The 22,355-nt window shown below is 55.1% G+C and overlaps 1 protein-coding gene and 1 pseudogene across 1 annotated transcript in view; one reads left to right on the top strand and one right to left on the bottom strand.

The window, feature by feature from the left end:
* Nucleotides 1–22,355, top strand: part of Ptprn2 (protein tyrosine phosphatase receptor type N2) — a 718,290-nt gene that overhangs the window by 462,248 nt on the left and 233,687 nt on the right. The window lies entirely within an intron of this gene.
* Nucleotides 1–22,355, bottom strand: part of LOC143381068 (keratin, type I cytoskeletal 18-like) — a 116,239-nt pseudogene that overhangs the window by 89,208 nt on the left and 4,676 nt on the right.

Below are 22,355 nucleotides of genomic sequence, written 5' to 3' on the forward strand. Positions count from 1 at the left end.
AGGTCACATTCTTCCCTCACCCTCCCTGCACTTGTCCCCTGTCCCCTCTCTCAGTCTGTAGCACACCTACTGTTCATATGATGACCCAGGTCACAGTCTTCCCTCACCCTCCCTACACATGTCCCCTGTCCCCTCTCTCAGTCTGTAGCACACCTACTGTTCATATGAGGACCTAGGTCACATTCTTCCCTCACCCTCCCTGCACATGTCCCCTGTCCCCTCTCTCAGTCTGTAGCACACCTACTGTTCATATGAGGACCCAGGTCACAGTCTTCCCTCACCCTCCCTGCACATGTCCCCTGTCCCCTCTCTCAGTCTGTAGCACACCTACTGTTCATATGAGGACCCAGGTCACAGTCTTCCCTCACCCTCCCTGCACATGTCCCTGTCCCCTCTCTCAGTCTGTAGCACACCTACTGTTCATATGAGGACCCAGGTCACAGTCTTCCCTCACCCTCCCTGCACATGTCCCTTATCCCCTCTCTCAGTCTGTAGCACACCTACTGTTCATATGAGGACCCAGGTCACAGTCTCCCCTCACCCTCCCTGCACATGTCCCCTGTCCCCTCTCTCAGTCTGTAGCACACCTACTGTTCATATGAGGACCCAGGTCACAGTCTTCCCTGACCTCCCTGCACATGTCCCCAGTCCCCTCTCTCAGTCTGTAGCACACCTACTGTTCATATGAGGACCCAGGTCTCAGTCTTCCCTCACCTCCCTGCACATGTCCCCTGTCCTCTCTCTCAGTCTGTAGCACACCTACTGTTCATATGAGGACCCAGGTCACAGTCTTCCCTCACCTCCCTGCACTTGTCCCCTGTCCCCTCTCTCAGTCTGTAGCACACCTACTGTTCATATGAGGACCCAGGTCACAGTCTTCCCTGACCTCCCTGCACATGTCCACTGTCCCCTCTCTCAGTCTGTAGCACACCTACTGTTCATATGAGGACCCAGGTCACAGTCTTCCCTCACCCTTCCTGCACATGTCCCCTGTCCCCTCTCTCAGTCTGTAGCACACCTACTGTTCATATGAGGACCCAGGTCACAGACTTCCCTCACCTCCCTGCACATGTCCCTTGTCCCCTCTCTCAGTCTTTGGCACACCTACTGTTCATATGAGGACCCAGGTCACAGTCTTCCCTCACCTCCCTGCACATGTCCCCTGTCCCCTCTCTCAGTCTGTAGCACACCTACTGTTCATATGAGGACCCAGGTCACAGTCTTCCCTGACCTCCCTGCACATGTCCACTGTCCCCTCTCTCAGTCTGTAGCACACCTACTGTTCATATGAGGACCCAGGTCACAGTCTTCCCTCACCTCCCTGCACATGTCCCTTGTCCCCTCTCTCAGTCTTTGGCACACCTACTGTTCATATGAGGACCCAGGTCACAGTCTTCCCTCACCCTCCCTGCACATGTCCCTTATCCCCTCTCTCAGTCTGTAGCACACCTACTGTTCATATGAGGACCCAGGTCACAGTCTCCCCTCACCCTCCCTGCACATGTCCCCTGTCCCCTCTCTCAGTCTGTAGCACACCTACTGTTCATATGAGGACCCAGGTCACAGTCTTCCCTGACCTCCCTGCACATGTCCCCAGTCCCCTCTCTCAGTCTGTAGCACACCTACTGTTCATATGAGGACCCAGGTCTCAGTCTTCCCTCACCTCCCTGCACATGTCCCCTGTCCTCTCTCTCAGTCTGTAGCACACCTACTGTTCATATGAGGACCCAGGTCACAGTCTTCCCTCACCTCCCTGCACTTGTCCCCTGTCCCCTCTCTCAGTCTGTAGCACACCTACTGTTCATATGAGGACCCAGGTCACAGTCTTCCCTGACCTCCCTGCACATGTCCACTGTCCCCTCTCTCAGTCTGTAGCACACCTACTGTTCATATGAGGACCCAGGTCACAGTCTTCCCTCACCCTTCCTGCACATGTCCCCTGTCCCCTCTCTCAGTCTGTAGCACACCTACTGTTCATATGAGGACCCAGGTCACAGACTTCCCTCACCTCCCTGCACATGTCCCCTGTCCCCTCTCTCAGTCTTTGGCACACCTACTGTTCATATGAGGACCCAGGTCACAGTCTTCCCTCACCTCCCTGCACATGTCCCTGTCCCCTGTCTCAGTCTGTAGCACAGCTACTGTTCATATGAGGACCCAGGTCACAGTCTTCCCTCACCTCCCTGCACTTGTCCCTGTCCCCTGTCTCAGTCTGTAGCACAGCTACTGTTCATATGAGGACCCAGGTCACAGTCTTCCCTCACCCTCCCTGCACATGTCCCCTGTCCCCTCTCTCAGTCTGTAGCACACCTACTGTTCATATGAGGACCCAGGTCACAGTCTTCCCTCACCCTCCCTGCACATGTCCCCTGTCCCCTCTCTCAGTCTGTAGCACACCTACTGTTCATATGAGGACCCAGGTCGCAGTCTTCCCTCACCCTCCCTGCACATGTCCCCTGTCCCCTCTCTCAGTCTGTAGCACACCTACTGTTCATATGAGGACCGAGGTCACAGTCTTCCCTCACCCTCCCTGCACATGTCCCCTGTCCCCTCTCTCAGTCTGTAGCACACCTACTGTTCATATGAGGACCCAGGTCACAGTCTTCCCTGACCTCCCTGCACATGTCCCTAGTCCCCTCTCTCAGTGTGTAGCACACCTACTGTTCATATGAGGACCCAGGTCACAGTCTTCCTGTCCTCCCTACACATGTCTCCTGTCCCCTCTCTCAGTCTGTAGCACACCTACTATTCATATGAGGACCCAGGTCACAGTCTTCCCTCACCTCCCTGCACATGTCCCCTGTCCTCTCTCTCAGTCTGTAGCACACCTACTGTTCATATGAGGACCCAGGTCACAGTCTTCCCTGACCTCCCTGCACATGTCCCTAGTCCCCTCTCTCAGTCTGTAGCACACCTACTGTTCATATGAGGACCCAGGTCACAGTCTTCCCTCACCCTCCCTGCACATGTCCCCTGTCCCCTCTCTCAGTCTGTAGCACCCCTACTGTTCATATGAGGACCCAGGTCACAGTCTTCCCTCACCCTCCCTGCACATGTCCCCTGTCCCCTCTATCAGTCTGTAGCACACCTACTGTTCATATGAGGACCCAGGTCGCAGTCTTCCCTCACCTCCCTGCACATGTCCCCAGTCCCCTCTCTCAGTCTGTAGCACACCTACTGTTCATATGAGGACCCAGGTCACAGTCTTCCCTGACCTCCCTGCACATGTCCCCTGTCCCCTCTCTCAGTCTGTAGCACACCTACTGATCATATGAGGACCCAGGTCACAGTCTTCCCTCACCCTCCCTGCACATGTCCCTGTCCCCTCTCTCAGTCTGTAGCACACCTACTGTTCATATGAGGACCCAGGTCACAGTCTTCCCTGACCTCCCTGCACATGTCCCCTGTCCCCTCTCTCAGTCTGTAGCACACCTACTGTTCATATGAGGACCCAGGTCACAGTCTTCCCTCACCCTCCCTGCACATGTCCCCTGTCCCCTCTCTCAGTCTGTAGCACACCTACTGTTCATATGAGGACCCAGGTCACAGTCTTCCCTGACCTCCCTGCACATGTCCCCTGTCCCCTCTCTCAGTCTGTAGCACACCTACTGTTCATATGAGGACCCAGGTCGCAGTCTTCCCTCACCTCCCTGCACATGTCCACTGTCCCCTCTCTCAGTCTGTAGCACACCTACTGTTCATATGAGGACCCAGGTCACAGTCTTCCCTGACCTCCCTGCACATGTCCCCAGTCCCCGCTCTCAGTCTGTAGCACACCTACTGTTCATATGAGGACCCAGGTCGCAGTCTTCCCTCACCTCCCTGCACATGTCCCCTGTCCTCTCTCTCAGTCTGTAGCACACCTACTGTTCATATGAGGACCCAGGTCGCAGTCTTCCCTCACCTCCCTGCACATGTCCACTGTCCCCTCTCTCAGTCTGTAGCACACCTACTGTTCATATGAGGACCCAGGTCACAGTCATCCCTCACCCTCCTGCACATGTCCCCTGTCCCCTCTCTCAGTCTGTAGCACACCTACTGTTCATATGAGGACCCAGGTCACAGTCTTCCCTCACCCTCCTGCACATGTCCCCTGTCCCCTCTCTCAGTCTGTAGCACACCTACTGTTCATATGAGGACCCAGGTCACAGTCTTCCCTGACCTCCCTGCACATGTCCCCTGTCCCCTCTCTCAGTCTGTAGCACACCTACTGTTCATATGAGGACCCAGGTCACAGTCTTCCCTGACCTCCCTGCACATGTCCCCTGTCCCCTCTCTCAGTCTGTAGCACACCTACTCTTCATATGAGGACCCAGGTCACAGTCTTCCCTGACCTCCCTGCACATGTCCCCTGTCCCCTCTCTCAGTCTGTAGCACACCTACTGTTCATATGAGGACCCAGGTCACAGTCTTCCCTGACCTCCCTGCACATGTCCCCTGTCCCCTCTCTCAGTCTGTAGCACACCTACTGTTCATATGAGGACCCAGGTCACTGTCTTCCCTCACCCTCCCTGCACATGTCCCCTGTCCTCTCTCTCAGTCTGTGGCACACCTACTGTTCATATGAGGACCCAGGTCACAGTCTTCCCTGACCTCCCTGCACATGTCCCCTGTCCTCTCTCTCAGTCTGTAGCACACCTACTGTTCATATGAGGACCCAGGTCACAGTCTTCCCTGACCTCCCTGCACATGTCCCTAGTCCCCTCTCTCAGTCTGTAGCACACCTACTGTTCATATGAGGACCCAGGTCACAGTCTTCCCTGATCTCCCTGCACATGTCCCCTGTCCCCTCTCTCAGTCTGTAGCACACCTAGTGTTCATATGAGGACCCAGGTCACAGTCTTCCCTCACCCTCCCTGCACATGTCCCCTGTCCCCTCTCTCAGTCTGTAGCACACCTACTGTTCATATGAGGACCCAGGTCACAGTCTTCCCTCACCCTCCCTGCACATGTCCCCTGTCCCCTCTCTCAGTCTGTAGCACACCTACTGTTCATATGAGGACCCAGGTCACAGTCTTCCCTGATCTCCCTGCACATGTCCCCTGTCCCCTCTCTCAGTCTGTAGCACACCTAGTGTTCATATGAGGACCCAGGTCACAGTCTTCCCTCACCCTCCCTGCACATGTCCCCTGTCCCCTCTCTCAGTCTGTAGCACACCTACTGTTCATATGAGGACCCAGGTCACAGTCTTCCCTCACCCTCCCTGCACATGTCCCCTGTCCCCTCTCTCAGTCTGTAGCACACCTCCTGTTCATATGAGGACCCAGGTCACAGTCTTCCCTGATCTCCCTGCACATGTCCCCTGTCCCCTCTCTCAGTCTGTAGCACACCTACTGTTCATATAAGGACCCAGGTCACAGTCTTCCCTCACCCTCCCTGCACATGTCCCCTGTCCCCTCTCTCAGTCTGTGGCACACCTACTGTTCATATGAGCACCCAGGTCACAGACTTCCCTCACCCTCCCTGCACATGTCCCCTGTCCCCTCTCTCAGTCTGTAGCACACCTACTGTTCATATGAGGACCCAGGTCACAGTCTTCCCTGACCTCCCTGCACATGTACCTTGTCCGCTCCCTCAGTATGTAGCACACCTACTGTTCATATGAGGACCCAGGTCACAGTCTTCCCTGATCTCCCTGCACATGTCCCCTGTCCCCTCTCTCAGTCTGTAGCACACCTACTGTTCATATGAGGACCCAGGTCACAGTCTTCCCTGACCTCCCTGCACATGTCCCCTGTCCCCTCTCTCAGTCTGTAGCACACCTACTGTTCATATGAGGACCCAGGTCACAGTCTTCCCTGACCTCCCTGCACATGTCCCCTGTCCCCTCTCTCAGTCTGTAGCACACCTACTGTTCATATAAGGACCCAGGACACAGTCTTCCCTCACCCTCCCTGCACATGTCCCCTGTCCCCTCTCTCAGTCTGTAGCACACCTACTGTTCATATGAGGACCCAGGTCACAGTCTTCCCTGACCTCCCTGCACATGGACCTTGTCCGCTCCCTCAGTATGTAGCACACCTACTGTTCATATGAGGACCCAGGTCACAGTCTTCCCTGACCTCCCTTCACATGTCCCTTGTACCCTCTCTTAGTCTGTGGGACACCTACTGTTCATATGAGGACCCAGGTCACAGTCTTCCCTGACCTCCCTGCACATGTCCCCTGTCCCCTCTATCAGTCTGTAGCACACCTACTGTTCATATGGGGACCCAGGTCACAGTCTTCCCTCACCCTCCCTGCACATGTCCCCTGTCCCCTCTCTCAGTCTGTAGCACACCTACTGTTCATATGAGGACCCAGGTCACAGTCTTCCCTCACCCTCCCTGCACATGTCCCCTGTCCCCTCACTCAGTCTGTAGCACACCTACTGTTCATATGAGGACCCAGGTCACAGACTTCCCTGACCTCCCTGCACATGTCCACTGTCCCCTCTCTCAGTCTGTGGCACACCTACTGTTCATATGAGGACCCAGGTCACAGTCTTCCCTCACCCTCCCTGCACATGTCCCCTGTCCCCTCTCTCAGTCTGTAGCACACCTACTGTTCATATGAGGACCCAGGTCACAGTCTTCCCTGGCCTCCATGCACATGTCCCCTGTCCCCTCTCTCAGTCTGTAGCACACCTACTGTTCATATGAGCAACCAGGTCACAGACTTCCCTCACCCTCCCTGCACATGTCCCCTGTCCCCTCTCTCAGTCTGTAGCACACCTACTGTTCATATGAGGACCCAGGTCACAGTCTTCCCTGACCTCCCTGCACATGTCCCCTGTCCCCTCTCTCAGTCTGTAGGACACCTACTGTTCATATGAGGACCCAGGTCACAGTCTTCCCTGACCTCCCTGCACATGTCCCCTGTCCCCTCTCTCAGTCTGTAGTACACCTACTGTTCTTATGAGGACCCAGGTCACAGTCTTCCCTGACCTCCCTGCACATGTCCCCTGTCCCCTCTCTCAGTCTGTAGGACACCTACTGTTCATATGAGGACCCAGGTCACAGTCTTCCCTGACCTCCCTGCACATGTCCCCTGTCCCCTCTATCAGTCTGTAGCACACCTACTGTTCATATGAGGACCCAGGTCACAGTCTTCCCTCACCCTCCCTGCACATGTCCCCTGTCCCCTCTATCAGTCTGTAGCACACCTACTGTTCATATGAGCACCCAGGTCACAGACTTCCCTCACCCTCCCTGCACATGTCCCCTGTCCCCTCTCTCAGTCTGTAGCACACCTACTGTTCATATAAGGACCCAGGACACAGTCTTCCCTCACCCTCCCTGCACATGGACCTTGTCCGCTCCCTCAGTATGTAGCACACCTACTGTTCATATGAGGACCCAGGTCACAGTCTTCCCTGACCTCCCTTCACATGTCCCTTGTACCCTCTCTTAGTCTGTGGGACACCTACTGTTCACATGAGGACCCAGGTCACAGTCTTCCCTCACCCTCCCTGCACATGTCCACTGTCCCCTCTATCAGTCTGTAGCACACCTACTGTTCATATGAGGACCCAGGTCACAGTCTTTCCTGACCTCCCTGCACATGTACCTTGTCCGCTCCCTCAGTATGTAGCACACCTACTGTTCATATGAGGACCCAGGTCACAGTCTTCCCTAACCCTCCCTGCACATGTCCCCTGTCCCCTCTCTCAGTCTGTGGCACACCTACTGTTCATATGAGCACCCAGGTCACAGACTTCCCTCACCCTCCCTGCACATGTCCCCTGTCCCCTCTCTCAGTCTGTAGCACACCTACTGTTCATATGAGGACCCAGGTCACAGTCTTCCCCTCACCCTCCCTGCACATGTCCCCTGTCCCCTCTCTCAGTCTGTAGCACACCTACTGTTCATATGAGGACCCAGGTCACAGTCTTCCCTGACCTCCCTGCACATGTCCCCTGTCCCCTCTCTCAGTCTGTAGCACACCTACTGTTCATATGAGGACCCAGGTCACTGTCTTCCCTGACCTCCCTGCACTTGTCCCCTGTCCCCTCTCTCAGTCTGTAGCACACCTACTGTTCATATGAGGACCCAGGTCACTGTCTTCCCTGACCTCCCTGCACATGTCCCCTGTCCCCTCTCTCAGTCTGTAGCACACCTACTGTTCATATGAGGACCCAGGTCACAGTCTTCCCTGACCTCCCTGCACATGTCCCCTGTCCCCTCTCTCAGTCTGTAGCACACCTACTGTTCATATGAGCACCCCGGTCACAGTCTTCCCTGACCTCCCTGCACATGTCCCTTGTCCCCTCTATCAGTCTGTAGCACACCTACTGTTCATATGAGGACCCAGGTCACAGTCTTCCCCGACCTCCCTGCACATGTCCCCTGTCCCCTCTCTCAGTCTGTAGCACACCTACTGTTCATATGAGGACCCAGGTCACAGTCTTCCCTGACCTCCCTGCACATGTCCCCTGTCCCCTCTCTCAGTCTGTAGCACACCTACTGTTCATATGAGGACCCAGGTCACTGTCTTCCCTGACCTCCCTGCACATGTCCCTAGTCCCCTCTCTCAGTCTGTAGCACACCTACTGTTCATATGAGGACCCAGGTCACAGTCTTCCCTGACCTCCCTGCACATGTCCTCTGTCCCCTCTCTCAGTCTGTAGCACACCTACTGTTCATATGAGCACCCAGGTCACAGTCTTCCCTCACCCTCCCTGCACATGTCCCCTGTACCCTCTCTCAGTCTGTGGCACACCTACTGTTCATATGAGGACCCAGGTCACAGTCTTCCCTGACCTCCCTGCACATGTCCCCTGTCCCCTCTCTCAGTCTGTGGCACACCTACTGTTCATATGAGGACCCAGGTCACAGTCCTCCCTGACCTCCCTGCACATGTCCACTGACCCCTCTATCAGTCTGTAGCACACCTACTGTTCATATGAGGACCCAGGTCTCAGTCTTCCCTGACCTCCCTGCACATGTCCCCTGTCCCCTCTCTCAGGCTGTAGCCCACATACTGTTCATATGAGGACCCAGGTCACAGTCTTCCCTGACCTCCCTGCACATGTCCACTGTCCCCTCTCTCAGTCTGTGGCACACCTACTGTTCATATGAGGACCCAGGTCACAGTCTTCCCTGACCTCCCTGCACATGTCCACTGTCCCCTCTCTCAGTCTGTGGCACACCTACTGTTCATATGAGGACCCAGGTCACAGTCTTCCCTGACCTCCCTGCACATGTCGCTTGTCCCCTTTCTCAGTCTGTAGCACACCTACTGTTTATATGATGACCCAGGTCACAGTCTTCCCTGACCTCCCTGCACATGTCCCTTGTCCCCTCTCTCAGTCTGTAGCAAACCTACTGTTCATATGACTACCCAGGTCCCAGTCTTCCCTGACCTCCCTGCACATGTCCCTTGTCCCCTTTCTCAGTCTGTAGCACACCTACTGTTTATATGATGACCCAGGTCACAGTCTTCCCTCACCTCCCTGCACATGTCCCCTGTCCCCTCTCTCAGTCTGTAGCACACCTACTGTTTATATGATGACCCAGGTCACAGTCTTCCCTCACCTCCCTGCACATGTCCCCTGTCCCCTCTCTCAGTCTGTAGCACACCTACTGTTCATATGAGGACCTAGGTCACAGTCTTCCCTCACCCTCCCTGCACATGTCCCTTGTCCTCTCTCTCACTCTGTAGCACACCTACTGTTCATATGAGGACCCAGGTCACAGTCTTCTCTCACCTCCCTGCACATGTCCTCTGTCGCCTCTCTCAGTCTGTAGCACACCTACTGTTCATATGAGGACCCAGGTCACAGTCTTCGATCACTCTTCCTGCACATGTCCCTTGTCCCCTTTCTCAGTCTGTAGCACACCTACTGTTCGCATGGGGACCCAGGTCACAGTCTTCCCTGACCTCCCTGCACATGTCCCCTGTCCTCTCTCTCAGTCTGTAGCACACCTACTGTTCATATGAGGACCCAGGTCACAGTCTTCCCTGACCTCCCTGCACATGTCCCCTGTCCCCATTCTCAGTCTGTAGGACACCTACTGTTCATATGAGCACCCAGGTCACAGTCTTCCCTCACCCTCCCTGCACATGTCCTTGTCCCCTCTCTCAGTCTGTAGCACACCTACTGTTCATATCAGGACCTGGGTCACAGTCTTCCCTCACCCTCCCTGCACATGTCCTTGTCCCCTCTCTCAGTCTGTAGCACACCTACTGATCATATGAGGACCCAGGTCACAGTCTTCCCTCACACTCCCTGCACATGTCCCCTGTCCCCTCTCTCAGTCTGTAGCACACCTACTGTTCATATGAGGACCCAGGTCACAGTCTTCCCTGTCCTCCCTGCACATGTCTCCTGTCCCCTCTCTCAGTCTGTAGCACACCTACTGTTCATATGAGGACCCAGGTCTCAGTCTTCCCTCACCCTCCCTGCACATGTCCTTGTCCCCTCTCTCACTCTGTAGCACACCTACTGTTCATATGAGGACCCAGGTCACAGTCTTCCCTCAACCTTCCTGCACATGTTCTTGTCCCCTCTCTCAGTCTCTAGCACACCTACTGTTCATATGAGGACCCAGGTCACAGTCTTCCCTGACCTCCCTGCACATGTCCCCTGTCCTCTCTCTCAGTCTCTAGCACACCTACTGTTCATATGAGGACCCAGGTCACAGTCTTCCTGTCCTCCCTGCACATGTCTCCTGTCCCCTCTCTCAGTCTGTAGCACACCTACTGTTCATATGAGGACCCAGGTCACAGTCTCCCCTAACCCTCCCTGCACATGTCCTTGTCCCCTCTCTCACTCTGTAGCACACCTACTGTTCATATGAGGACCCAGGTCACAGTCTTCCCTCAACCATCCTGCACATGTTCTTGTCCCCTCTCTCAGTCTCTAGCACACCTACTGTTCATATGAGGACCCAGGTCACAGTCTTCCTGTCCTCCCTACACATGTCTCCTGTCCCCTCTCTCAGTCTGTGGCACACCTACTGTTCATATGAGGACCCAGGTCTCAGTCTTCCCTGTCCTCCCTGCACATGTCTCCTGTCCCCTCTCTCAGTCTGTGGCACACCTACTGTTCATATGGGGACCCAGGTCACAGTCTTCCCTCACCCTTCCTGCACATGTCCCCTGTCCCCTCTCTCAGTCTCTAGCACACCTACTGTTCATATGAGGACCCAGGTCACAGTCTTCCTGTCCTCCCTGCACATGTCTCCTGTCCCCTCTCTCAGTCTGTGGCACACCTACTGTTCATATGAGGACCCAGGTCTCAGTCTTCCCTGTCCTCCCTGCACATGTCTCCTGTCCCCTCTCTCAGTCTGTGGCACACCTACTGTTCATATGGGGACCCAGGTCACAGTCTTCCCTCACCCTTCCTGCACATGTCCCCTGTCCCCTCTCTCAGTCTGTAGCACACCTACTGTTCATATGAGGACCCAGGTCACAGTCTTCCTGTCCTCCCTGCACATGTCTCCTGTCCCCTCTCTCAGTCTGTGGCACACCTACTGTTCATATGGGGACCCAGGTCACAGTCTTCCCTCACCCTTCCTGCACATGTCCCCTGTCCCCTCTCTCAGTCTGTAGCACACCTACTGTTCATATGAGGACCCAGGTCACAGTCTTCCCTGACCTCCCTGCACATGTCCCTTGACCCCTCTGTCAGTCTGTAGCACACCTACTGTTCATATGAGGACCCAGGTCACAGTCTTCCCTGACCTCCCTGCACATGTCCCCTGTCCCCTCTCTCAGTCTGTAGCACACCTACTGTTCATATGAGGACCCAGGTCACAGTCTTCCCTGACCTCCCTGCACATGTCCCTTGACCCCTCTGTCAGTCTGTAGCACACCTACTGTTCATATGAGGACCCAGGTCACAGTCTTCCCTGACCTCCCTGCTCATGTCCCCTGTCCTCTCTCTCAGTCTGTAGCACACCTACTGTTCATATGAGGACCCAGGTCACAGTCTTCCCTCACCTCCCTGCACATGTCCCCAGTCCCCTCTCTCAGTCTGTAGCACACCTACTGTTCATATGAGGACCCAGGTCATAGTCTTCCCTCACCTCCCTGCACATGTCCCCAGTCCCCTCTCTCAGTCTGTAGCACACCTACTGTTCATATGAGGACCCAGGTCATAGTCTTCCCTCACCTCCCTGCACATGTCCCCAGTCCCCTCTCTCAGTCTGTAGCACACCTACTGTTCATATGAGGACCCAGATCACAGTCTTCCCTGACCTCCCTGCACATGTCTCCTGTCCCCTCTCTCAGTCTGTAGCACACCTACTGTTCATATAAGGACCCAGGACACAGTCTTCCCTGATCTCCTTGCACTTGTCCCCTGTCCCCTCTCTCAGTCTCTAGCACACCTACTGTTCATATGAGGACCCAGGTCTCAGTCTTCCCTGTCCTCCCTGCACATGTCTCCTGTCCCCTCTCTCAGTCTGTAGCACACCTACTGTTCATATGAGGACCCAGGTCACAGTCTTCCTTGACCTCCCTGCACATGTCCCTTGACCCCTCTGTCAGTCTGTAGCACACCTACTGTTCATATGAGGACCCAGGTCACAGTCTTCCCTGACCTCCCTGCACATGTCCCCTGTCCTCTCTCTCAGTCTGTAGCACACCTACTGTTCATATGAGGACCCAGGTCATAGTCTTCCCTCACCTCCCTGCACATGTCCCCAGTCCCCTCTCTCAGTCTGTAGCACACCTACTGTTCATATGAGGACCCAGGTCATAGTCTTCCCTCACCTCCCTGCACATGTCCCCAGTCCCCTCTCTCAGTCTGTAGCACACCTACTGTTCATATGAGGACCCAGATCACAGTCTTCCCTGTCCTCCCTGCACATGTCTCCTGTCCCCTCTCTCAGTCTGTAGCACACCTACTGTTCATATGAGGACCCAGGTCTCAGTCTTCCCTGTCCTCCCTGCACATGTCTCCTGTCCCCTCTCTCAGTCTGTAGCACACCTACTGTTCATATGAGGACCCAGGTCACAGTCTTCCCTGACCTCCCTGCACATGTCCCTTGACCCCTCTGTCAGTCTGTAGCACACCTACTGTTCATATGAGGACCCAGGTCACAGTCTTCCCTGACCTCCCTGCACATGTCCCCTGTCCTCTCTCTCAGTCTGTAGCACACCTACTGTTCATATGAGGACCCAGGTCATAGTCTTCCCTCACCTCCCTGCACATGTCCCCAGTCCCCTCTCTCAGTCTGTAGCACACCTACTGTTCATATGAGGACCCAGGTCTCAGTCTTCCCTCACCTCCCTGCACATGTCCCTGTCCCCTGTCTCAGTCTGTAGCACACCTACTGTTCATATGAGGACCCAGGTCTCAGTCTTCCCTCACCTCCCTGCACATGTCCCCAGTCCCCTCTCTCAGTCTGTAGCACACCTACTGTTCATATGAGGATCCATGTCACAGTCTTCCCTCACCTCCCTGCACATGTCCCTAGTCCCCTCTCTCAGTCTCTAGCACACCTACTGTTCATATGAGGACGCAGGTCACAGTCTTCCCTCACACTCACTGCACATGTCCCTTGTCCCCTCTCTCAGTCTGTAGCACCCCTACTGTACATATGAGTACCCAGGTCACAGTCTTCCCTCAACCTCCCTGCACATGTCCCTTGTCCCCTCTCTCAGTCTGTAGCACACCTACCGTTCATATGATGACCCAGGTCACAGTCTTCCCTCACCTCCCTGCACATGTCCCCTGTCCCCTCTCTCAGTCTGTTGCACCCCTACTGTTCATATGAGGACCCAGGTCACAGTCTTCCCTCACCCTCCCTGCACATGTCCTTGTCCTCTCTCTCAGTCTCTAGCACACCTACTGTTCATATGAGGACTTAGGTCACAGTCTTCCCTCACCCTCCCTGCACATGTCCCCTGTCCCCTCTCTCAGTCTGTAGCACACCTACTGTTCATATGAGGACCCAGGTCACAGTCTTCCCTGACCTCCCTGCACATGTCCTCTGTCCCCTCTCTCTGTCTGTAACACACCTACTGTCCATATGAGGACCCAGGTCATAGTCTTCCCTCACCTCCCTGCACATGTCCCCAGTCCCCTCTCTCAGTCTGTAGCACACCTACTGTTCATATGAGGACCCAGGTCACAGTCTCTCCTCACCCTCTAAAGCTGCTTGTCATAGCACATCACTCAGCCCCAGGGGCTTGGCTCTAATTTGACCAGTTCTGGGACACTCTTGTGCCTTTCTTGGTGCATCTGATACGTGGAACTCTGGGAACAGTTGCAGTTGCCCCCTGAAGCCTATAAAGCTCTGGGAAGCCAGCTCGTGGCACACCTCAGGATCATAGTGTATCTTGTGCTTGTTCTCGAGGCCGGTGTGCTGTGTGCGTCTCCACAGATGTCTTCAATGTCTGCGTCCCTTGGAGTTTGTGCTCCATGATCGCTGATTCCTTGGGTGACTGTTGCTCCTGCTGGGCTGTGCTCGGAGGGACTGGACCAGGAGCACGCTCACATCCGCCCTCCCCAGGGGTCTCCAATAAACAGGAGAGAGGCCAGCCCAGCACAGCTAGGTCAGTGGAGCCCTCTGAGGAAGCTGAGATCGAATTCACACAGCTGACCACCCAGGGGCACCTGTTCAGTGCCAGGGCTGGGCGCCGCCCCTCTGTTGGCTCCTAAGCACCTGTGTTACCCAGAACACCTCTGTCCTCTTCAGCCCACTGCTGTTGTGGCTCCAAGTGCGTCTCTAATGATGAACCTCTTCTGCCCGTCTCTTCTTTCAATTGGTAAGCTTAGTCCCTTCACATTGAAAGCAATTTCTGATAAAGAAGGGCTTCTTTTCCCACTTTCCTATTAATGTGTCTTAAATCTCTTTTGTTCCTCAGTTGCACCAATGCTGCCTTTTTTACGGGGGGAGGGTTACTGGAGATTAGACCCAGTGGCACTTAACCACTAGCCGCATCCCCAGCCCTTTTTATTCTTAATTTTAAGCCAGGGTCTCCCTAAGGTGTTTACAGCCTAGCTAAGTTGCTGAGGCTGGGTTTGAACTTATGATCCTTGAGCCTTAGCTTCCCAAGCACTAGAGTTACAGGCATGCACCACTTTGACCATGATTCTATTTTTAAATTACTGTTCCTTGTTTACTTTCTGCCATGTTTAGTTATTTCCTTTGTGGTTATCATGGGGATTACAATTAGCATCCCACATTTATCACAATCTAGTTTATCTTAAATTGATTTAGCTTCAAAAGCACCCAGAACCAGTCTTATAGCTCTGTATTCATCTGTATGTTGTTCTTGTCAAAAACCAGCTCCTTATACACTATGGTCCAATTAACATAGATTTATAATAATTTTATGTATTATCTCTTAAAGCATCTGAGAAACAAAAAAGAGGAGATATTAACCAAAAATGCAGTAATACTATATTTTCTATTATATTTGCTATGCAATTGTCTTTACTTGAGTTCATGATTTTTTGTGTGGCATCGAGTTACCATTTATGGTCTTCACTCATTTCTTGTAGGACAGGTCTTAGTGACAACCGTCTTCAGCTTTTGCTTATCTGGGCATCTCACCTTTGGCTTGATTTTTGAAGGACAGTTTTGGCGTATCACCTCAGGCCCCCAGGCTTCTGATGAGAGGCCAGCTGATGATTTTGTTGCGAGTCCCTTGTATGTGACAAGTCATTTCCCTCTTGGTGCTTCCAGGATTCTCCTTCCTTTTTTTAATATTTATTTTTTTGTAGTTGTAGTTGGACACAATAACTTTATTTTATTTGTTTTTATGTGGTGCTGAGGATGGAACCCGGGGCCTTGCACGTGCTAGGGGAGCCTCTGCCACTGAGCCCCAGCCCCGACCCCAGGGCCTTGCACGTGCTAGGGGAGCCTCTGTCACTGAGCCCCAGCCCCAGCCCCAGGGCCTTGCACGTGCTAGGGGAGCCTCTGTCACTGAGCCCCAGCCCCGACCCCAGGGCCTTGCACATGCTAGGGGAGCCTCTGTCACTGAGCCCCAGCCCTGACCCCAGGGCCTTGCACGTGCTAGGGGAGCCTCTGTCACTGAGCCCCAGCCCTGACCTCAGAGCCCAAGCCCCAGCCCCTCTCTCTCTCTCTTTTTTTTTTTTTTTTTTTTTTTTTTGATGTCCTATGATCTCTGAACCTTAATGGTCCCCTGGTCCTCGAGGGTCCCCTGCTCTGATGCATCAGTGCCTCAGCCCTGGTGTCCTTGGTCTCAGACACCATTTTGCCACCCACAGTCCTGCGAGTAGTGGCCTTTTGGATGGTTGCATGGAGTGGCTGCTGCCCAGGGCATCATGGAGACTGAAGTCCTCTCCGTCTCCCAACAGGCGGCAGTGAGTGGCCATCTCAGCCTCCAGCTTGGAGGCTTGATGTGCAGTGGGGCTCCTAGTCCTGGGCCCGGCACTGCCCCTCTGCCCAGATCTGAGCCAGCTCTGACTTCAGGCGCAGCAGGGCCCCACCGAGCTCCACCTGCACGGTGTCCTGGGCCTCCACTTCCCCAGGTCAGTCTCCAGGGACCGGACTCTGCATCTCAGGGCTGTGCAGGTCACCTCGGCGGCTCCCATCTCGGCGCTCCTCAGTCTGTGGGACAGTGCTTGTCTAGCTCCTCCCAGTTCTTCTGAGCCAGCTCGCCATACTGGGCCTGGATGTCCACCATGATCTTGCTGAGGCCCTGAGGTCTGGGCGCCTCCACCTCCACGGTCACCCGGAGCTGGCAACCTGGGCTCGAAGGTTCTTCTTCATGAAGAGCAGCTCCTCTGTGAGAGTCTCGACTTCTGTCTCCAGCTGTAGCCAAGTGATACTCGTGTTACCAATGGCCTGCGGACCCCGGGAAGGTCACGCTCTATAAACTGGCCCATTGCCATCTCTGTCTCCTACTTGACTCTAAAGTCAGCAGCAGCAAGACATCATTGTCAATCTGCAGAACAATGTGCGCCTTGTCCACAGAATTTGCAAAGATCTAACTCGCAGCTCCTCGTCGGTCTTGAAATAACGCCCCCCTCTCTGATCTGGGGACCCTTGTTCTCCAGGTGTTCTCTGATCTTGCCCTCCAGCCTCCAATTATCACTCTCCAGACTCCTCACTCTGTCCAGGTAGGAGGACAGGCCATCACTCAGGTCTTGCATGGTCTCCTTCTCACTTTGGATGTCACCCAGTCCCGCCAGACCCCTGGCCATCCCTGCTGCTGGGCCCCTGGACACCAGCTCCCCTGGAAGCTGGTGGAATGGGACACTGAGATTTGGAAGCCTGAGCCTCCAGTGCCTGCCTTGATGCTGGCCAGGCTGCTGGGGGGCTAGATCCGGTGGCTGTGTGACCGATGGGCCCCAGGGATTGGTAGTTGGTGGAGAATGTGCTATCTGGTAGGAAGGGGAGAGACCAGGACTCAGGTTCAGGCTGCAGATGGTGGTGGTTTGCAATCCAATTATATCCCCCGAGGCAGGATTCTCTCTTTATCTTTGGCTTTTGGTGGTTTGATAATGTGTCTTGGTGCAGGACCCTGAATTTATCCTGCTGGAAGAAATTGAGCTTCCTGGACATGAACACTTAAGCCTTTCATTAAATTGGGGTTCTCTTGGTCAGCATGAGCCTTAAGTCATGTCATCGATGCCTCTTTGAAAGCTAGTCCACCCAGGGCACTGATCAAAACAACTGTGCTCATCTCTCAGGGATCAGACAGGAAAAGCACGAGGCGCACAGTGCCTGGACCATCCAGTCTCACCAGGAAGTGGGCCGCCTCCCCTGGCTGCTGGGAGTGGGCCACGGTGCAGGCCGCGGGCGAGCAGAAACCCTGGGGTGTCTCAGAGACCTTGCAGCAGTCTCAGGCACATCCCTGGTTGTGGCAAGATCTTTTTAAAACCAGATCACAGAATTCCAAACAGTTGGTTCCGAGGGTTTGGTCAGCTCAGTGGGACTTCAGTGGAGGGACGGTCTCTGAGCCCCTGCTCTTCTGTTCCCGTGGCGTCACTTGATCTGACGGTGCCTGCAGACCCGTTTCCACAGAAGGACCTCTGTAACAGACCGCATCCTGCCACACCCCATTGCCGCTGCAGGGCGGCCCCGTCTGAGCACCTGCATCTCTGTCTGAGCACCTGCAGGCCCACTTGGCCCAGGGTGGATGCAGGAGGCTCTCACTGGCTGGACGCTTCTGCTTCTTTGCCCTCCGCTGATTTGAGGCATGTTCCTTGTGGCCTCTCAGAAAACCACAGTAGGACCATGTTCAAGCTGACCTTTTCCGTCAAGCTTCACCTCCTCACTCCCACACTGTCCTGGAGTCCCCTCCAGGGACAGTACAAGGAAGGCACACACTCACTCAGGATCTGTTTTTGTAGAAACCCAAACTAGTGCAGCCTCTGCCTCCATTTCCTAAGGTTCTTAATCCTGCTCTGGTGACGCCCAGCACAAGGCCAGCTGGGTGACCATCAGCAGCTTCAGTCCACAGGACAGACACAGGTGGGCTGGGCAGCCAGACAGGAGGCCGTCTGTGTGTCCTCACAGGGTGGGACCCTGGGTTGCTGGCCTTGACACCTGGGTGCATGTTAACGACGGAAACTCCTCAAGTGTGTACAGATCTGTCAGAAGGGCAACTGTCCCTTGCCTGGGGACAGAAGCAGATGGCTGGGCCATGTGGAGACGGCAGCTTGTAGGCCCTGCTCTGCAGTCCACTCAGCGCACCAGCAGTGTCTCTCCCTGCGGGCACCGTAGAAGGGAGCTCGGAGGAGCAGCTGGGCCTTTTCTTTTCAGTCTTCTCACAGAAGATCTAGGCACGTGAAGCCTGTGCCAGATGGAGATGGAGCAGGTGGTCGCTCTGCTGGGCCGCGTCCCCTAGCCGCACCTCATCGCCTAGAGTGAGCTTGAGGCTGGGCTCTGGGGAACGACACTCAGTGACTCTCCGATCTTCCCGTGTCCCCCTCTCGGCTCACAAGTAAGGCCAGCCGTGTCAAAGTCCTGGCAGGAGTGAGGCTCCCCTGTCCTCCCCACCCTCCCGGGTCCTGATGACCTTATGCAGGGCCTTCCACAGGACGCGGTGGCAGCCCATCTGCCATCAGGCTCTGTTCCGGTGTTTTCTTCAAAGCTGTGAGACTGGGTGCAGCCCTGTGACTCTGGCAGAGCTGGGAGTGAGCTGTGCTCTGACCAGCGCCAGGCAAGGAGGCTGGACTCACAGGACTGACGCCGGCCGTGGGACTCTGGGGAGAAGCCGTGGTCCCCCGTCACTCCTGGCCTCCCGCCCACCTGCCGCAGGTCCTGGCTGCTCACCTGAGCCATCCTGGCCAGCGGCTTTCCTGTGGTCACGGTGGTGGCGGTGCAGGCCTCAGGGCTCTTCCTGACAGGAGCCTCCGCGAGCAGGAAGGTCCCTGTAGAGCCAGGAGCTGGAATGGGCCTGGGGCTGGGCAGGAAGGGATGATGGTGAATGGCAGGTGCTGGGCACCTCAGCTCTCCCTGCCTCTTGAGATGGGTGAGGCAGAGTAGTGCTGGAGGCAGAAGCTCCGAAGACTGTGCAGACGAGACCAGACTGGGTCCTTCCTCCCACCAGGACTCGCAGTGTGAGGACTCGGGCTGGGACGCGTGCGCAGAAAGGCGCAGGTTGGCCTGACCCAGCCCTCCTTCGGATGCCGTCCCCAGTGTCTGCCCTTTGCCCAGGGCCTGGGGGCCTTGTGTGGGGATCCACAGATCCTCACTCACTTATCGTCATTTGTTGACACTTGGATGTGTGACTCAGGTGACATGGGTCCTCCAAGGGACGCCCCACAGCTTCTCATTCTTTGTTGCTGCTCCTAACACCCACCGACCTGCTGTGCTCTGCCCTGGATGCAGCCACTGGTCGACCTCCTGGGCTTCCCAATGTCAAGCTGTTCCCTGGCAGGGCTGCCTTCTCCGCTGGTCACTTCCCACAAGGGCCTGGGGTAGGACGTCCAGTACCTGTCAGGGTCCCAGACTTTCTTGTCCTCTGGCATCTCCTGCAAGTGAGTCCTTGATCTTTGCAGACTGTGACAGGCCCCTCTCCTGGAGACAAGGGCTGTGGACACTAGGTTCCTGTGCAGACTGCATAGGTGGGAAGTGTGAAATCTCCGCCTGGCTCCAGAAATCCAGCCTACCTCTGGCTTGTCGACTCAGGGAGAATTTAGACTCCATGCCTCATTTTCCCATCCATAGGAGCGGGGGGTTTGCTGACTTTAAGCTACAAAATTCTAGAATGAAAACAAGTTCCCAGGAAAGAGATACCTGCCCTCTGAGTTCAGTGAGAACCTGCAGGTAACCACAGGCGGGCGAGCAGGTGGAGGGGAGCAAGGGTCATGTTCAAAGCCTAAAGGGGACCCCTGTTACAGTGGGAAGAGATGCTCCCGGCACCCCAGGCAGGACAGACAGAGGACCAACCTGAGTCACCGGAGCCTGACGACCAAGTCAAAGGCCTCTGCACCTCGCCTTCCAGTGACACCTGAGGACTGACTTCAGGAGAGGGATCATTGACAGAAGAGGCCAAAGGCCACATCACAGCTTTGAAGTTTTACAAGGAAAAGAAAAAGCCAACCCAAAGTTATATAAATCCATCAAACCTATTCTTTAAAAATAAGGGCAGGGAAAACACATTTTCATGTCACTCAGCAGGAAGGAGGCCCCAGCAGCAGAGTGGCACCGTGTGAGAGGGCGTCCCGGTGTGCAGGAGCAGTGGCAGGCCCAGGAGAGGGCAGAGCCCATGGGGCCAGGCGCGGCCAGGGGCCCTGGAAGAAATGCTGGGAGAAGAAGGTGCTGTGGCTCACTGAGGTCGAAGGTTGGCGTCCAGGGAGCGCTGCTCACCCACTGCCCCGTGGAGACTGACCAGCAAGTAGCAGGCGAAGCAGGTGGGAAGGCAGAGGCAAGCGCAGGGGAAGGCGGACTCCCGCTGAGGGCGAGGAGCTCTGCACCAGATGCCAGGCCCTGGCAGGCCCCTCCGGTCCGGCCCTCCTCCTCCCACCCCTGGGTGAGCTGAGACTAGAAGACCCTTGTCCTCCTGGGCCTTGAGCCGTGAGTGCAGGCTGAAGCCAAGGGGGCTCTGAGGGGCAGGAAGGCCCATCTCACCTCACAGACGCCTGGCACACAGTGGGCCTCCTGTTACCAAAAGCTTGGGTTGGTTTTGCTGGCAAAGGAGAAGCACAGGGAGCTCCTGTCCCCAAGGTTGTCATCGTATCCATCGACAGGAACCAGGGTTTTAAAGGGTGAGTCAAAGGCCGGTCCTGAGTTCTCTGTCAGGGTTGTAGCTCACTTGTTGATTTGGGAGGTCTCCGGACACCTTCGCTCAAGCCTGGATTGATTGCTTCATTCCGGAGGTGCCCTAGGCCGGGGCAGGAAGGCAATCCTGTTTCTCCTGAGGTTAAGAAGGAGGGGGGAGAAATTAGGGAGGAGCAGGGAGAGAGGAAGAGAAAGAAACCTGTCCATTTAAACACAAGCCACAGTGCAGAGCAGCAAGGGCTATATTCAGAGCATAAAGTGGACCCTGTCAGATTCTCCCACTGTCGATTTCCACATTCCATTTCTATGGAAAACTGGGTGACGACATCTCCAAGCTGCTTCCTGGTGAAGCTGGGGAAGTGACCCCAAGTCCTTGTTCTCTTATCAGGTGGGGCCTGGACAGTCAAGGGCATCCAGCTTTGGGGCAGTCCAGAGGTTCATGGTGGCAGTTGTCTGGTGACTGGCTAAGGCATACGTGGGGCAAGGGTCAAAGCAATCAGTATTCAGCCGACCTCTGAAGACAATAACTCATGCCCTGCCCCTGAAAACAGATTGGGTCTGTCTGTGTAGGACTGCGGTCTAGGAGACCAGGCTCAGATGGACTCTGGAGTCCTCTGTGATAGTTGCTATGAGACACTCCCACACAGAACACTTCTTTTAGATCCTCTGGCTTTACTTTCTTTTGATAGAGTTTTTACATTTTTTTTAAAAAAACATTGTTTTCCTTTTAAATGTCCACGTCGGACTGTGCTCTGGTCCTACTCTCTGTCAGGTGTTTAAGGCCAAGTTAGTAAGAATGGACCTAGCTCCTCTCTGCTGGTCACTAAGGCAGCTGAGGTTTTTCAGGTCACTCTTGAGAACGCGGGCGCCTCTGGTTCCTTTAGCTTTTCTCCACCAGTCCTGCCCTCTGCCGGGGTGCCTCAGGTCTCGCTGGCCACATGGGCCTCCCTTGGAAACATCAGGGGCATTTCCGTCTCCAGTGACCTCCCCTTGGCAGAATGTGCACTGGTTGGCTTCCTGTTCTCCAGGGTCCTCTTAGAGGGCTCCATTGTTTCCTGGACCCTGGATCCTGGCTGACTCTAAAGGGCAAAGCCCAAAATATTGGCTGCTTTTTTCTTGGCCCTTTTACCTCCTTGACTTTGGTCTCCATCAAGCGGGCCGGTTTCACCAGTGGGAGCGGCAGCTTTCGCCTTCAGTGTCTGATTTTACAGCTGCCCTTCC

Source organism: Callospermophilus lateralis, chromosome 1 (assembly GCF_048772815.1).
Source record: "Callospermophilus lateralis isolate mCalLat2 chromosome 1, mCalLat2.hap1, whole genome shotgun sequence".
NCBI classification, from domain to species: Eukaryota; Metazoa; Chordata; class Mammalia; order Rodentia; family Sciuridae; genus Callospermophilus; species Callospermophilus lateralis.